The sequence below is a fragment of the Stenella coeruleoalba genome (genome assembly GCF_951394435.1).
Source record: "Stenella coeruleoalba genome assembly, chromosome: 2".
Classification (NCBI taxonomy): domain Eukaryota; kingdom Metazoa; phylum Chordata; class Mammalia; order Artiodactyla; family Delphinidae; genus Stenella; species Stenella coeruleoalba.
Genome location: NC_137147.1, coordinates 84220692 through 84239636, shown reverse-complemented (window position 1 = coordinate 84239636; position 18945 = coordinate 84220692). Strand labels below are relative to the sequence as shown.

General features: G+C 39.7%; 1 long non-coding RNA gene across 3 annotated transcripts; it reads right to left on the bottom strand.

The window, feature by feature from the left end:
* Positions 1-60: 60 nt before the first annotated feature.
* On the bottom strand, positions 61-16792 carry LOC307181775. Of its 3 annotated transcripts, XR_013827039.1 has the most exons (7): positions 16676-16792; positions 15114-15194; positions 10188-10235; positions 9649-9732; positions 7672-7964; positions 7352-7433; positions 61-7007 (listed from the first exon to the last, which is right to left on the bottom strand). It is a non-coding gene; the product is annotated as an uncharacterized lncRNA (long non-coding RNA). The 3 variants fall into 3 exon arrangements; XR_013827038.1 differs by having other exon boundaries at positions 7352-7964; XR_013827037.1 differs by having other exon boundaries at positions 61-7964.
* Between the last annotated feature and the right edge of the window lie 2153 nt (positions 16793-18945).

The following is an 18945-nucleotide window of genomic DNA, read 5'->3' as shown; positions in this document are numbered from 1 at the left end:
CCATAATTTACTGCATTATTAGAATTACCCATTCCAAATAACAACACAGTGAAATTTCAGTGCATTCTCGGCCCATGCTGCTTTATTGCCAAAATATATATGTACACAGGCGCAGAGTTTCCAACTTTTACAGCAGTTCCTTTTTACAGCAAAGAATATTTCTTCTAATATCCCAAAGATGCATAGATTAGAAAGCAAGCTGCCTTTTGTAAAACTTCAAACATTCAATTAATTCTTTTAACATTATCTTATATACCAATGAGGCAATGAAGAAGATCTGAACAAGTAAAAACAAAAGCTACTGAAGTAAAACTCTATGCAAAGGTTATTCTAACATGAATCTTTTAAATTACCAGCGACAGGTGGTTTTAAGGTAAGCGCCAAGACTATTACTGTTGTTTACGGACTGATGATAATGTATTGCCAGAATATTTATCCCTGGGAGAAAATTATACTTTAATCTATGGCATGGCATACCATCACCAGGGGAGACAAAATCTTTTGAAAATTCTAACCTTAAGATATCTACTCTTGACTTTAAAAGTTTACGGGTATGGGGCTTCCCTGGTGGCGCAGTGGTTGAGAGTCCGCCTGCCGATGCAGCGGACACAGGTTCGTGCCCCGGTCTGGGAAGATCCCACATGCCGCGGAGCAGCTGGGCCCGTGAGCCATGGCTGCTGAGCCTGCGCGTCCGGAGCCTGTGCTCCGCAGCAGGAGAGGCCACAACAGTGAGAGGTCCGTGTACCAGGAAAAAAAAAAAAGTTTCCGAGTATGGGTTCCTGGAGAAATCTGTGATGTCTGGGCTTCTAATATTAACATTTTAATATGGCCTAGTGGAAATAATAGGAACAGAGATTAGAGAAACTCTGTCCTTAAATCTTTACTGGTTTCATTGTTTGGTAGACATTTTATTGATAAGTACCAAACTGAAACTTTACATATGGGATATGACATTTCACTTCCTGAACTGGGTAAAAGGACTATAAGTTATTCATTAGGAACTACTGGAAAGTTACCATTCCACTTAAACATTCCTAAAGGTATTCAAAGTGAAATCCCACAGTGAAGATTAAAATGAGGTTGAAATAATTTTGGAAAAATTATTTTTCAATCATAGAACATGAAACCTGGAAGGGGCCTAGTGAAAATCATCCAGTCTAATCTTGAATTCTCTTCTACTTAGGTCTCTTTCAAATATAATGAATCACATTTGTACATTACTTGTCATGATCACATGTACTTACATGGGTTATTTCAAAGTCAGGAATCATCTCAAAAAATTTTAAGCTATTACAATGAACTGATCTATTTTCTTCATCAAGTAAGAAAATAAACAGCAAGGTTTTTCTTTTTTACAAAATGGGAAAACTTGCTCCTGTCTACCTGGCATCAAAAGCTTTAGGCAACAAATTATGAAGTCTAACCAAAACATCAAGGATAAAACTCTGGCTATAAAAAAATTTCTTTAAAAACTTAAATACAGTAACAACAGAAAAACCAAACCACAGATGTATCCATATTTTAAGGACTATTTCTATAAAATGGAATGGGCTCCTTTGCTGGAAGGATCTTTTATGGTTGGGTAAAGCAGTACCATCCAAAGAGTCACCTAGTTACCTGAAAATCCTGGAACATCTGAAATATGTCCATGTTGCCTCTATTCACTTCCAAGATTCTAGTCTTAAGAGATCCAAACTTAAGCCACATAAATTGTATCAGACAAACCCCATCCCTAGTTACTCTACATCTTCCACACTGGTATTCCATACTCTTTCTGAAACTCTGCACCTTTCTATTATAGCCATAGCAGCTTCTTTATTTATTTGAACATGCTTAGTTTGTGCCTTTTGTTTTAAACATGCTTGGGGACTAATGGAACCAGGCAAGAGGTTAGAGGGTGAGCACTGTTATGCTCTATTCCTGACAGTTTGAATGTCTTATGGTTGCCCCTGTTTATCTTCTAGCTTCCATTTTCAATGGAAGTAAGATAATCTTAGAAAATGAAAATAATCCAAACAATAAATTCAAGCTAGTGGTTTAAGTCTCTATTGCTTCATTATTAATAAATGCATATATCTAATTACTAGTAGCCACATAACACTGGACATTTTCAACCATGCATTAGAATATTATACTCTAAAATAAGAGTTATGGGCCTGCCACTATTGCTTGCACTTCCATCCAGACCCACTTTTAATAAACATGCAGAGTAAACCCCTTGACTCAGAGGAAGTAGAGGAAGTTACATGCAAAGTTTCAACTGAAAATGTGGGTTAATAAAGTGATTGCTTAGAAATGTAGGCAGGTGCTCCACATCTATCACAATGCTGCTTCAGAACAGAGGTACAAAAGTCACACACAAAAAGGTTAAAATTAGGACCACTATTCAGTTATAAAAGGATTAAATGCAAATTCTGGTCCTTTTGGGTAGAGAATGATGTAAAAAATTTGGGAAAATAGAGTACTGAGAGATGTCCTCTGGAGCAGTGAGTTTTCTTGGCCATTTACTGACAGTGATGGCATACAAGAGCATAGGTGGTATAGAGATGATGAAGATGCTCTTAGGCAGAATAGTTTGATTCACATTAATAAGCATTACCTGCACAGCTCCCTGGGGAAAAGGAGTTCATGAACAGCAGAGCTAATACAATGTAAACTCAAAAATCAATGCCCTGAAGTTTAGCATAGCCCTCTGCTTTTGAAAACTATTGGCCAAGGAATCCTTCCAAACATGGTATAATTAACAGCCAAGCAATGTTCTGAATAAACTAGAAGCAATTTGCTTGCACCAGCAGCACCATGAGAATGTAAACTCCTGGAGGCCAAGGGTCTCTTCATATTTTGCATATCACAGGTACACAAAGAGTAAACATGAGACCAAAACAACATTGAAAAGTATCAACCATACTTTGAGACTACAAAAACTTGTAGCACATTTGAGCATTTAAAACTATGAATGTTGCTATTAAGGGTAATCTTTAATTGTTCTAAGTAACTAAACTGTTACTGACATCACTGTAATATGCAGTGGTGTCCTCATGATCGTGCAGATGTTTGAATATTGCTTGGTTATTCCAATGTCTCTAACACAAAACTGAAGACATAGGACATTTAAAGAGGAGCTATAATCAATTTAATATAGCCTTCTCTCTATCCTTTGGAGTTGCCATTTAAGAATTTAATATTCAAGAGGCACTATTTTCTTAGATCCACTCATCTTTCAGTTTCTTCCCCTGGGAAAACAAGGGAACACAGTCACAATCCTTTCAGGGATCTTCAAGGTGCTAAATGGCCAAGATGAACATGAGGTAAAAGGGAGTAAGAAGTCACCCTCATTCTGTTATTACATCCTGATGTGAGAGCTGTATGATTCAGATCAAGAAACTAGTTTGCTGGGTTCTTGTTAAAATAAGCAGTCACAGGCCACAGGCCTTGGCACATCTACATTAGACAGTGTACTGTCTCTGGCCATTCCCTTCAGTCCTTTTGCTTTATACCTTTAAATCCTAACGCCCCTACACTAACAGGCATGAGGAAAAGCCAGCTATAGTCTGTCTTTTTAAACTCTAAATATATACACACAGCAAACTTTTCTCTAAAAAATGTACCCAGGAAACTAATGGAGAAAGATGAGGTGACAAAGCAAAAAGTATGCCATTTTATAAATGCCTGTTGTTAAAAGAAACATAAGCAAAATCCCCACACGATGAGCTTCAGTGGGGTCACTCAGTAGGAGTACGTTTCCAGGTTAAGCATCAGAAAAGCTTAAATGGCTCTAACCCTCTGCTCTAGCAAACAAGTAGGGTCTTTAACCTTTAACTTGCACAAACGTTGCTATTTCTCACATAATGATATACTCATATACATTCATAGTTTTGTTTTTTTTTTTTAAGTACCTTTTACATACTCTTTACCTACAACATCTTTTTCCTTTCATGGAATTCTGTTATCACAGAGCCTCAAACTCAAGTAGTAGTCTACTGTACAACCCTGCTAACGCAACTTAGTATACATGCAAAACTGTTATTGCTACTGAAATTCTACCTCTTGAAAATTGTTTGTTTTATGGCTTTTTTTTTTTTTGCAATAGGAAATATTCTTTCCTATATACTGTGCTATTTTGCATTCATTACCTTTTCAGAGGTATTTTTTTAAATGTTTAAATGCTTTTCAGAAGTGGATTCTCCCAGGCACTAAACTAATTGAACCAGGAGTACAACTACTTTAAGTACACTATAAGAATCTAAACCTGGGTCCCTCGAGATTTGCTGCCCAAGAGTCAATTTCTTTAAGCCTGCTTCTGCACACAAGACACACCACATTAAAAAAGTTTTGCATTTCCTATCATACTAACTATAGAATCTGTGGCAATAAATCCTGGACTCTCCTAATACTGAGATTTAAAAATCACCCCAGAAAACTGCCATTTCCAAGTTCTCAAGAAAGCTTTTAGAGGTAGGAATTTCTTTTCTACAGAAAGCTATGCTTTCAGAACAAAACAACTTTTATTTCTACAAGGAAAAGAGAAAAGAGTGAAAGCTGTCTGAGGCAATTTACTATAACCAAGCAGGGAGTTAGTTAATATTAATACATGGCAACCTAGGTAGTCTCCATTTAGCTACATTGCCAATTCTCATGAAAAGGTCTGGAATCTCATCAATACACAATTCAGCAAATTTGGAAACAGGAAAAGCCCAAGAGAAATTAATCTAGGACACTCAACTACTGACCAGTGTTCTTCTGTTAACATGTAGCATACTGCAGATAGGAAACATAAATGGTCTTCCGATTAGAAAAGCACTCACTTGAGCAATTAACATAGCATCTCAGTAAGACATGCAAAATGTAAAATAATCTGATGCAAAAAGAGTGGGAAAACAATAAACCTACAAGACATACAATGTGAAAACAGTGTAAGAACAGTCTCACCTCAAAGAGAACAAAGCAGAATCATGAAATGGGGCCTCATTTTGATATAAGGTTTCGTAACACACAAAGGCAACTTGGTTTCCTACCTCATGGAAAGCTTAAAAATCCTCAAAGACAGTATCTCACCTTGTGACCCCATATTTCTATTCATAAATGAGTCTTTTGGGCCTTAATCTCTTTTCCCCAGGGAGAATATCACGGATTCAGATATTTATGAGAAAAGAAAAGGTCTAGATTTTCCACTCTTTTTACACTATTAGTTATTATCAATAATTCATCCTGAAGTTTAAATTATTACTAGGCTCATGCACTAACCCCTAACATGGCACTACAATATGCTACCAAGCACTAATGCTTACAAAACTATACACATCTCAAAATGGAAGACATTGGTGATTTTGTTGTTCTTAAACAACTTGTAACATCTGTCCACAAGTATTAAAATATACATATATATATTTCTATTGCACATATCCCATTTTTGTTCAACTTTTTAAAAGAAAAACTGCCAGCTAACATGGATGAGCAAAGGAAAGGAAGTAGGCACAGCTACAGATTGAGGCATAGTCCTGCCTAAAATTATAGCTTTTGCCATCATGAAGTGGACCAAAATAGACCAGGAAAAACAATGTAGATGTATTAAGTAAACACTGGGCAAATACAACTGGAATATACCCATTTTGTTAAATGCCATCTGGTGAAAATCATGGAAGATGCAGATGCAGAAACAACCTGAAAGCATTAAACAGTGGTTCTCTTAACTTTGAAATGAAAATATGTAAAGCAACTGGAGAAGATGAGTCTGATACACAATTATTCAAACAAGTGGGCCAGAGATGGTTTCACTGGTGCTGACAGTAGAGGGTCTCTATCCCCTGCCAAACAATCCTACCCAAAAAGTTGCCCAAAAAAACATGGGGAGGATGGGTAACAGACAACTGAAGATACAAATTCTCCATATGATATTCCCAACATACCAACGGGACTCATGTATGTAGGTTCCATTCTGTCTTTATCAATTCCAAAATACTGATAGAAAACATCAGGAAGTGGCTGAGAATTTAGAGAAAAATTTAAGTTACCTTTATCCAAGTTACTTCTACTATGCTTTACCACTCAGTAATTGCCCCCAATTAAAGGAAATTATATTTTATCTATATTATGTAATTATTTTACTAAAACGCTTCCATATGCCAATTCAAATTGGTTGACCAATTTAACTAATCATTAAGAGTGCTCAATATTTCCAATTTTTGGCTATTTTTATCACTCTCAAATTCTGGTAAATCTGCCCCAAGATTTCAGCAGCACAACATGCATGGCCCTGGGTAAACATTCCCTGTATCACAGAGATGATCTAAGATGATTTGTTCTTAATTTCATCTAACCAGCTGTAAATTCTTTCTCTACTTACAAAAACTTATAAAGGTTTCATTCTTCTTATGTAAACACCTGGCAATTCATACAATGGTCCCCTGTTGATTTGGAAGCAAGGACGGCTTTACCCTGTAGTCTGTTCATCAGATAGTTGTAAGTTTTAACAGAAAGAAAGGAAATTCATTATTTCTTACTGGAACTATTTTTCTTGTTTGAGTTTTTTCAGACCCTGGATTTCTTCTAAATCTACACTGACCTAACCACAGTCTGGGAACATTTCTTCTGAGGCCCATTCTCTGATGAGAAAGTTCAGTTCCAACTGGGGGAAGTTACCTCAGTCCCAGCCTTTTCAGCCAAACATACACCTATTGCCTAGAAAAATAAATCAAATACCCAAGAACCCATCTTGGATCAAAGGGAAAAAGTTACTTATCCTTTTACAAAAAACAAAGCTATAGAATGTGAAATGCCATAAAGTCAGATGGAGCTGCATAAAGCATTTTCACTTCTTTTTCTTAGGAGAAAGGAGTAATATGGAAACTTCCCTCGTTTTTTTCTCCACTCCTGTATGTCCAAAGGTGAAGGCAGGTCATACTGTAGGGTCCATCCCAAGATCTTCTGAACAGAAAAACCACTTTTGCCACTTTTCTTCCAGCCTTAGCAGCATGTAAAACCAAGTCTCAAGTGCTATATAAATAAGACTGCACGAAAAAGAAAGAACTAATTTTAATACAGTAGCTTCTCATCCTAGGGTGGTGAAGAGGGTTCCATCCCCGGACTCAAAACTGTTTAGTTCCCTTTTACCAACTTTTCACTAAACCCAAGCATGCATTCATAGGGTTAGCATCTGCACAATGTGGTTATTCCTTAGAAGAATGAAAAAACATTTAAAAATACCATATATCCAAAGACTTCTGAAAAAGAAGTCCACCACAGCTTCCTTCTCCAGGAGGAATATCCCTCTTATCATCCAAAAATGTGGACTTACACATGTAAAAATGTGTATTTATAGAGTTGTGATAATGTACTCACATATGCAACTAACCTTGTGATATCTTGTCTTTATGCTTCTTTATCACATCAAAGGTTTTACTGCAAAATTGGACCTTTGTTCTTATCCAGTAAATCTATGCCAAAGGATGAGCCAGGTATTAGAAATATATGTAATTTTTTAAGCATCTCTTTCACTTCAAATTAGAACACATATTTGGAATTTACTGCTGCAAGTCTCAACTGTGCTTATCACAACAGTGGCTAAAACTGGAAGACGTTAAAAAAAACACCCTGATGTCACGCACGCTTGCTATTTCGTCTTCTTGTCTGGAACAAAAGGTAAAGAATTCACAAATATCACCATCTAAGCACCTGTTTCAAATGATATCCGCCTTCAGCTTGTAAAATTATTTGTGATTAAGCAAATTGCAGCAGAAGATGTATATCAGTTGCTTCTTTCTTCCTAGAGAAGTTAGCAGGATGACTGCATCCCAGGGGCTTCTCTTCTTTGAATCTGAGAGGTGGAACAAAAAGAAGAGCAGCCTTTTCCAGTCCAAATCATGGAGGTAAAGTTTAGAGAAGAGATATCCACATTTCAAGAATAGGGAAGGTGGCCCGATAAAAGAAGCAGGACAACCCCACTCCAGGAGACAACATAGAAATACCTGGAAATACAAAATAGATTGAAAACAGGAAGATTAACATAGGTACTTCTATATGAGCTTACTTTTTAAAAATAGTATTTTAAAACACACAGAAAAAAAATTTTTTGGATTACATATTGTTTAAAAGAAAATGTCCAACCACACCACCAAATTCAGTATTATCACTGGAAAAGCAGAAGCAGGGGAGCTTACCTGGTCGCACAGTGGTTAAGAATCTACCTGCCAATGCAAGGGCCATGGGTTCAAGCCCTGGTCCGGGAAAACCTGACATGCTGCAGAGCAACTAAGCCCGTGCGCCACAACTACTGAGCCTGAGCTCTAGCGCCCACGAGCCACAACTACTAAACCTGTGCACCTAGAGCCCGTGCTCCACAACAACAGAAGCCACCGCAATGAGAAGCCCATGCACTGCAACGAAGAGTAGCCCCCGCTCACCGCAACTACAGAAAGCCCGCGCACAGCAACGAAGACCCAACACAGCCAAACATAAAAAATAAAATTAAAAAAAAAAAAAAAAAAGAAAAGAAAAGAAAGAAAAGCAGAAGCAGGGACTTCCTCAGCGGTCCAGTGGTTAAGACTCCACCTTTCAATGCAGGGGACACGGGTTCGATCCCTGGTTGGGGAACTAAGATCCCACATGCGTAAGGGTGTGGCCAAAAAAATAAATATATATAAAATAAGAACTAACAAATAAATAAAAAGAAAGAAAAGCGGAAGCAGTAGCCAAGAAACTTATGTAAGTATGATACAAAAAGCTAGAATTATATAAAAACTTGCATTATATAAAATGAGATACACATGTTAATTTTCTCTTATGCAAATGGAATAATATAGTCCATGAAATGATTCTATATAAAACATTTGTGTTGGGACTTCCCTGGTGGCACTGTGGTTAAGAATCTGCCTGCCAATGCAGAGGATATGGGTTCAAGCCCAGGTCCAGGAAGATCCCACATGCCGCGGGGCAACTAAGCCCGCGAGCCACAACTACTGAGCCCACATGCCACAACTACTGAAGTCCATGCCCCTAGAGCCTGTGCTCCGCAAAAAAGGAAGCCACTGCAATGAGAAGCCCACGCACTGCAACAAAGAGTAGCCCCTGTTCACCACAACTAGAGAAAGCCCACATGCAGCAACAAAGACCCAACACAGTCAAAAATAAATAAATATTTAAAAATTAAAAAAAAAAAATCTGTGCTTAAAAGCAGTATTGTAGGACTTCCCTGGTGGTGCAGTGGTTAAGAATCCACCTGCCAAACAGGGGACACAGGTTCGAGCCCTCGTCTGGGAAGATCCCATGTGCTGCAGAGCAACTAAGCCCATGCACCACAACTACTGAGCCTGTGCTCTAGAGCCCATGTGCCACAGCTACTGAAGCCCGCATGCTTAGAGCCCATGCTCCACAACAAGAGAAGCCACTGCAGTGAGAAGCCCGTGCACCACAACAAAGAGTAGCCCCCTGCTCACCACAGCTAGAGAAAGCCAGTGTGCAGCAACAAAGACCCAACACAGCCATAAATAAATAAATAAATAAAACCAGTATTGTACTCCAAAGTTGATGCTTAAATACTTAATACTCAAAACCATATGTGTCATCTTACTCAGAATTATCTTCAACTACCTAAGACCAAGAGTGAACAATAAAAATTTTGTAAACTATAAACACAGGTAAAACAATACGTACTGTAGCATGATCGCCAAATGCAAGCGTGTAAAAACATTAGCAGTTCACTGCTGTTAAACATCACACTTGTTAAACTGCAAATATCTGCAAAAGTAAATCAGACAAAAAAAGGACAAATATTGTCTAAGTCCTCTTACACGAGGTAACTAGACTAGGCAAATTCACAGAGAAAGAAAGTGGAATACAGGTAACTAGGAACTGGGGGGGCGGGGGGCTGGTGGCAGGGAAGTGGAGAGTTACTGCTTAATGGGTATTGAGTTTGTTTGGGATGATGAATAAGTTCTGGAAATAGACAGTGGTAATGGTTACAGAACAATGTGAATATACTTAATGCCACTGAATTATACATTTAAATATAGTTAAAATGATAAATTTTATGTATGTATGATAATAAAGAAATAAATCACAGGTGCATATCAAAAGCTTAAATTACTTAAGCTTACAAAAATGGCCAATGGTGACTGGCTGACTAGTCTTCCTAGCCCTCCATTTTTAGTATGTCACAGAGATTCAAAAATACCTCTCAACTCCAAACTGACCTTGAATAACCTCTTCTGGTTGAAGACGAGACAGTTCTGATTCAAAACCTACAAAAGGAAAATGTAAATTAATTCAGAAGGTAAAGAACTACAGAATTTGCATTTGTTATAAAAGCAGCAGAGGAAGTGAGAGAAAAAACTGAGAATATCCACATACAGGCCTTTAGAACCCTACGGAGAACAGAGCTGTTTCATTATATAAGCTTACTCAGGCTAGTTCAAAGCTTGCACCAGCCACTAGACTGTTCTGTAGCTCAATTCTAATGGCCAGATAATTGGCAGTAATGTTGAGGGGGAAAGAAGATACAAGCTAGTCCTTTCCACAAGTAAATATGCTGAAAGAATTCTATATAAACCAAATAAGTACCAAAGAAGTCTTTTAAAAATGCACCTTTTGGGCTTCCCTGGTGGCGCAGTGGTTGAGAGTCCGCCTGCCGATGCAGGGAACATGGGTTCGTGCCCTGATCCGGGAAGATCCCACATGCCGTGGAGCGGCTAGGCCCGTGAGCCATGGCTGCTAAGCCTGCGCGTCCGGAGCCTGTGCTCCGCAACGGGAGAGGCCACAACGGTGAGAGGCCCGCGTACCGGGGGGAAAAAAAAAAAAAACCTTTTTGGGACTTCCCTGGAGGTCCAGGGGTTAAGACTCCATGCTTCCAGTGCAGGAGGCACGGGTTCGATCTCTGAACAGGGAGCTAAGATCCCGCATGCCATGCGGCTTGGCCCAAAAAAAGAAAAAGATAAAAAGCACCTTTTCCTTAATGTCATTTGCTGCAACATGGATGGATGTAGAAATTATCATATTCAGTGAAGTAAGCCAGAGACAGAAAGACAAATACCATATGATATCATTTATATGTGAAACGTAAAAAAAAATGATACAAATGACTTATTTACAAAACAGAAACAGACTCACAGACATAAAAAACAAACTTATGGTTACCAAAGGGGATGGCGGCTAAATCAGAAGTCTGGGATTAACATATACACACTACTATGTATAAAACAGGCAAACAAGGACCTACCATATAGCATAGGGAACTATACTAAATACCCCGGAATAACCTATAATGGAAAAGAATCTGAAAAAGAATACATATGTATGTGTGTATGTATATATATACATACATATATATAAAAAACGGAATCACTGCTGTACACTTGAAACACAACATTGTAAATTAACTATACTTCGATTTTAAAAATGCACCTTTTCTTGTGCTTGCTTCAGCAGCACATATACTAAAATTGGGAATGATACAGAGAAGATTTGCATGGTCCCTGTGCAAGGATGTCACACAAATTCGTGAAGCGTTCCATATTTTAAATTTATTCATTTATTCATTCATTTATGGCTGCGTTGGGTATTCATTGCCGTGCACAGGCTTTCCCTAGTTGCAGCGAGCGGGGGCTACTCTTCGTTGTGGTGCGCGGGCTTCTCATTGCAGTGGCCTCTCTTGTTGTGGAGCACTGCCTCTAGGCGCGTGGGCTTCAGTAGTTATGGCTCGCGGGCTCTAGAGCGCAGGCTCAGTAGTTGTGGTGCACAGGCTTAGTTGCTTCGCGGCATGTGGGATCTTCCAGAACCAGGGCTCGACCATGTCCCATGCATTGGCAGGCGGATTCTCAACCACTGCGCCACCAGGGAAGCCCTACTTTTCCTTTTAATCCATGCATGAAACACTACATAAGGCACTTATGTAAGGTACAATACTTATTATGTTTCTCATGTGTCCTGTCTAAAATGTAACCTCCACCAGGAAGGAACCTGTTTTGTTCACTGGTGAATCCCAGGCACCTAGAATAGCATGTGACCCATAATAAGCACTTAATAAAAATTTGTTGAACAACTGAATAGCAGGGCTCTTAAATATACCTAGCCAACATGAGCTAAAATTTAAATAGACAGGTCCTAGAGTTAGGTGAAGAAAGTACAACTATACACTCTGATCTACAAAACTTACAAATACATTCCTGTAAAGCTGGTGCCTTACTACGCATTTCTGGGTCTCTGAACTCACTTGTTTAGTGCTGTTGATTATACAAAAAATGTAACTTTATATTACAAAATCTGACTTATTGAGAGGATGAAAAGGGAAAATAGGAATTTTCAATGAAGCTCTTGGGCTAGCCAGATCTGAGTCAAATGACTTTATGTAGTAGTCAGCTTCTAAGATGGTCCTCCCTTACTGCTGCCTCCTGGTATTCACACCCTTTAATAATCCCTTCTAAAAATGAACAAGGGTTCACCTATGTGACTACTGTATAATAAAAAATTTGACTGGCCTTTGTCCCTAGAGGGAGACTACAAATTGTTGGAATTTACAGTAAATGAACCAGTGGAAATTAAACAACACACTCCTAAACAACCAATGGGTCAAAGAAGAAATCACAAGGGAAATTTGAAAATATCTTGAGACAAATGAAAACAAAAACACAGCATACCAAAACTTACAAGATGCAGCAAAAGCAGTGCTAAGAGTAATATACAGCTGTAAATGCTTAAATTAAAAATGAAGAAGGATATCAAATCAACAACCTAACTTTATACCTTAAGGAACTAGAAAAATAATAAATAAACCCAAAGCAGCCAGAAGGAAGGAAAAAATAAATATGAAGCCAAAGATTGGTTCTGACAGGGTCATGGGAACCCTTGAATCTGCAGCCAGTTGGTCAGAAGTGCAGGTGGCCTGGGGATCCTCCAAAGTGCTGCTGGCATCTAAAGTGAGGGCAGTCTTCTTGGGGGATCATGCCCTTTTGACTTGTGGGGTCTGCATTAATTCCAGATGGTTAGTGTCAGAATTGTATTGCAGTATACTAGTTGGTGTCTAAACAATGACCAACAGAATGAGGAGGAAGTGACAGTGAGTGACTTTTGAGGCAAGGTCATAGATGGGATTGTGGCTTCTGCCTTGCTCTCCTGAATTACTTGTTCTGGGAAAAGCCAGCTGCTGTATCATGACACTCAAGCAGCCCTGGAAGAGGCTGACAGTGGTAGGAATGAGGCTTTCCACAACCAGCATGAATTTGCTAGCCATGTGAATGAGCCACCATGGAATTAGATGACTGCCACCCCAGCTAGTATCTTGACTGTAACCCTGTATGAGACTCCAAACCAGAAACTCTAATAACTCCTGACCCACACAAACTGTGCGAGATAATAAATGTTTATTGTTGTTTTAATCCATTACATTTTGGGTAATTTGTTACACATCAATAAATAGCTCAAGGGCTTCCCTGGTGGCACAGTGGTTGGGAATCCGCCTGCCAATGCAGGGGACACGGGTTCGAGCCCTGGTCTGGGAAGATCCCATATGCTACGGAGCAACTAAGCCCGTGCACCATGACTACTGAGCCTGCACTTTAGAGCCCGTAAGCCACAGCTACTGAAGCCCACGCGCCTAGAGCCCATGCTCCACAAGAGAAACCACTGCAATGAGAAGCCCGTGCACCACAACAAAGAGTAGCCCCCGCTCGCCACAACTAGAGAAGGCCCACACGCAGCAACAAAGACCCAATGCAGCCAAAAATAAATTTTTAAAAAAATTATTAAAAAACAACAACAAACAAACAAATGCTGGGACTTCCCTGGCGGTTCAGTGGTTAAGACTCTGTGCTCCCAATGCAGGGGGCATGGGTTCGACCCTTGATCGGGAAACTAAGATTCCCCCATGCCACACGGCCAAAAAAAGAAAAACAAATGCTGGGTTTGTTGGACAGTTTCTGCCCCCAGATGTGGGCTAGACTATACTAATATAGATGTGCTTAAGTGGATTTATTTCCTCCCCATAAATGAAAGCACACTATACAATGTCCTGGGATTCAATATTCTAGGATAAACCAAAATGGAAAAGAATATAAAAAGAATATAGTTATATGTATAACTGAGTCACTTTACTGTACAGCAGAAATTAACACAACATTGTAAATCAACTATACTTCAATTTAAATAAATAAATTTACTCAGTTGAATTTGTGTTATTTAACAGTCTGCCTGGACTTAATTAAGGTTACAATCCAAGCAACAAAGCCTTGGCTCTAAAAGTATATGATAAAGACTCTACCAGCTAAAGGGTATTTATTCCTTTTCCCCTCTTCTTATTCCTTTTCTTAATATTGAAATACATATAGTTGGAGTTTTTCACTCATCTTTCTTCAATTTTTTTTATTGTAAAATACACACAACTTACAATTTATCATCTTAACCCCTTTTAAGTGTTCAGTTCAGTGGTAAGAAGTACATTCACATTATCGTGCAACCATCACCACCATCCATCTCCAGAACTCTTTTCATATTACAAATCTGAAACTGTACCAATTAAATAATAAACCTCCATTTCCCCTCCCTGCAGCCCCTGGCAACCACCATTCTGTCTGTCTGTCTCTGTGATTTTAACTACTCTAAGTCCCTTATACAAGTGGTATACAAGATTTTAATCCTTAAAGCAGTTCAACATTGAATGTTTTTCATATAATACAATCAAGGTATATGACTAAGTAGATATTATGGTTTGAACTGTGTCCTGCCCAAATTCCTATGTTGTCATATGAATACCTCAAAATATGACCTTATTTAGAAACAGAGTCACTGCAGATGTAATTAATTAAGATGAGGTCATACTGGAGCCAAGTGAGCCCCTAATCTGACTGGTGTCCTTATAAAAGGGAGAATTTAGGACATAGACATACACAGGGAGGATGCCTTGTGAAGACTGGAGTTGTGCTGCCACAAGCCAACGAACTACCCAAAGCTAGAAGAAAAGCGTGGAACAAATCCTTCCCTAGTGCCTTCAGGGAGAGATTATACCAATAATTTATAGTCACTTTTGACGTTCATCCTCTGTTGAAGCTAATGATTTCTTGTTCTACTTCTATCTAGCTATTGCCAATTTGCGTAAACAGTATTTGAAAGCATTAGCCACTATTACTCACTTGCCAAATCCTGAGTTCAGAATTTTGTTTTCTTTTTGAGATGAATATAAAAGCACCTACAAGTCAAGGAAAATGTTCTTCCTGTGATAAGGAAAAATAAAAAGAACATTACAGTAAGGATACAGCCCTCACTTTTGCTGTATGCGTTTATGTGCAAAATTATTCAAATGAACCAAACTAGTCTTAAAAACATCACTATCAAAAACTATTCAGAAGGAACAATCAAAAAGAATTTACTCTCTACCTGCACTGGCATTAATTTTATAAAGATGTCAAAACTCCTGGAGCAGTGGCTCTCGAGTTTTTAAACACTGTCCCCTTTGAGAATCTGATGATGCTATGGACACTCTTCTCCAGCAAAAGACCTTTGCTTTAGTATAAATGATCACTCCCCTGTTTGTGAGGTAGGAAGGAAGAATGTTCTGTTCCTTTCCTTTGCCCAGTATCTTCTTCTCCTAGATGAAATGAAAAAACTACTCTGGACAAAAGCAACACAAACGTCTTATTTAGAAGTATTTCTTTACCTGGTATTTTCAGCTCTGTTAAATCCAGGGCCAGTAAAAAGCATACCAGACACATTCATTTGTATTCGGACATGTCATTCGAACTGGGCCTAACTAATGTGCCAGTTTTAAACAGGCTTCAACAACTCAGAAACCTTTCCCACAATTTAACTGAAAGGTCGAATGAGGGGTCATAACAACCCAAATTACAAAAAAAGGTATCCCATGAAATTAAACAAGAACCGAACACAAATGCCTGACAGTAGTATACTTTGTAACCCCACCCCCATTACACAAATTACTTTATAATAATAATTCCCCAAAGTCTTTCTCATTCTCTCTACAAATATATACATAAATAAAAATTGTACACTGACTCCTTTAGTTCTGGAAAACTACGGTTAATTCTACCTAGAGTTAGCTGAGATTAATGCGCCATTAGGCAACTATCAGGTCATACAAGGACAAAACTGCTTTCGCAGATCCTCAAAAAGTTTGAGAGGTGGGAGTGGGAACGAATTCATATAATAAAGGTAAGCAAGAGAACGTACACGATACACAGACTCAAATTAAATCCGAGGAAGTGGGGGAAACCTGTTACACCAAATTTCAAGGTCAAAGGGACAGGGTCACAAAATACTCAGAGCCGCAACAGGCCTCGATTGAGACCCGAGCCTCAGGCAAAACAGTGGACACGAAGTTCGTGAGGCGAGGAGCATAAATAAATCAATAAAACAAAGATATTCTTCAAAGATAAACCGATGGCCGACGCAGAGAATGCCACATATGCACAAGCGTGGGTGCAATCATCGGGCAACAAGCTGAAAGCACAAAGGCAGCCAAAGGCAAGGCACTGAGAAGGTCAGTGGCAGGTCGGGTCTGAGTTATGGTGCAACACACCCCCAAAAGTCCGGGCTACCGCCCGGAGGTCACTCACAAGGAAACCCGCGCCTGGCCAAGGCCCGTGCCAGCTGCGGGCAGGCTCCGCGCACTCCGTTCTTCGGACGGCTTGGGCCGCGCCACCTCCTGCTAGTTCCCGTCTTGACCTTCTCGGCTTACCTCGCACGGGCCAGCAGAAGCACTCGAGCGCCCGGGGTCCGGCCCTCCCCCTGGCCCAAAGGCCAGGGGTCCTCGACGCACCTCACTCCGCCATCTTTGCTCCTCCTCAAGTCCGCCAACCCTGCGGCGGCCGTTTCCACAGCCCCCGCCTCTTCCGCTAACGCTAGTACGGATTGGATAACGACTTGCGCAGGCGCGCTCTTCTTCCGTTGTAGGTTGGTTGGAATGTACGTCAATCAATAGCGCCAGCATCTCTTTTCCGGTCCGTTTTTGCGTCTGATTGGATCTCAGGGTTGAGGTAATAGGGAAAAATGTTCTCGTAATTGTTTCTTAGGGGTGTAAAATTAATTCCGCGTAGAAGCAGTGTCGCTTCGTAGTTAGGTAGTCTGGCTAGGCCGCATGGCAGTTTTAAGCCATCGTTAGCTTAAGCTATAGATTAAACTAATAATTTCATACTCAGGGCCTAGGAGCTTTTAATACTGGGCATAATACGACACCTAGGCAACCAATTTAATAGCTCAACTTTGCCTCCTGACTTTGACCCATTTCCATTCCGAAAGAGCCCAAATGCCCGACTGCTGTTTATAGTTCTGGTCAATGCGCGAGAGCAGATTCGTCACTTTTCTTTGAGGGCCATTCTGCAGAATGTCAAACTGTTATAACTGACAGTCTTGTTGCTTACTACACCCAACTGTAGGAGTACTGAGATTCTTTCTTCAGTGATTCTTCCAGGAAAGGCAGGGAGTGTAATTGGGAGCTCCTCTAACGGCGCGCGACAAGCGATGGGCAGTATAGGTCCTCAAACACCATCAAGGCCGTCATCTGAGCTGCTTCCTAGAAGTACAGATTCCCTACGACTGCAGCTCTCCGAGATCCACTTCCCTAAGTCTTCAGATGAGGCCAAGGAATCTTATTTTTACAGAAGCTTATGATAAAGGACATCTAAACCTACAGCTAATATCACATTTAATGGTGAGACAATACTTTGCCTTTAAGATCAGAAACAAGGTAAGGACGCAGTCTCCCACCACCTCTACTCTACATTGTACTGGAGGGTGTAGCCAGTGTGAAAAGGCAAATAAACAAAAGGCATCCAGATTGGAAGAAATAAAACTGCTTTCATTGGCAGATGACATGATCCTTTGTAGAAAGTCATAAGGAAAACACAGACACAGACACAGCAAAAACAAAAACAAAACAAACTACTAGAACTTACATGTTTAGCAAGGTTGTAGGATACAAGATTAGTATACAAAAAATCAACTTTATACTCTACACTAATAACAAAAGTGAAATTAAGAAAACAACTGCGTTGGGGGACTTCCCTGGTGGTGCAGTGGATGGGACTCCACGCTCCCAATGCAGGGGGCCTGGGTTCGATCCCTGGTCAGGGAACTAGATGCCACAGGCACGCTGCAACTAAAAGTTTGAATACCGCAACTAAGGAGCCCTCCTGCCGCAACTAAGACCCAGCGCAACCAAATAAATAAATATTTTTAAAAAAACTGCATTCACAATAGCATCAAAAACGATAAATTCTTAGGAAAAATTTAATAAGTCCTTTGTAGATATTTAAGTCCTTTGCAGATATTCTTATGTGTATTCCTAAAAACAAAAACAAATACAAAGGGAATTCCCTGGTGGTGCAGCAGTTAAGAATCCACCTGCCAAAAAAAATAAATAAATAAATAAAAAATAAAAAAAAGAATCCGCCTGCCAATGCAGGGGACACGGGTTCGATGCCTTATCTGGGAAGATCCCACATGCCGCAGAGCAGCTAAGCCCGTGCACCACAACTACTGAGCCTGTGCTCTAGAGCCCGCGAGCCACAACTACTGAGCCCACGTGCCACAACTACTGAAGCCTGCAAGCCTAGAGCCCGAGCTCTGCAACAAGAGAAGCCACCTCAGTAAGCCTGCGTGTGGCAACGAAGAGTAGCCCCTGCTTGCCGCAACTGGAGAAAGCCCGTGCACAGCAACAAAGACCTCAACGCAGCCAAAAATAAATAAATAAATATTTATTTATTTAACAAAAAACAAATACAAAACATTTTCTGTAAAATACTGTTATAGCTACTTAGAGAACCTAGTAATCATATTATGAATTAACATGCAGGAATTCTAGATCATCTAGATAAACCTGTATTGTAATTTAGGGATTCTGCAAGATTGCTGACAGAAGTGTTCATTCAAGATTTTGCTTAAGCAGTTCTAGCAACTAAGGGCTAGGGAATGCACTAGTTTGAGGAACATCCTGTTCCTCATTTGAAC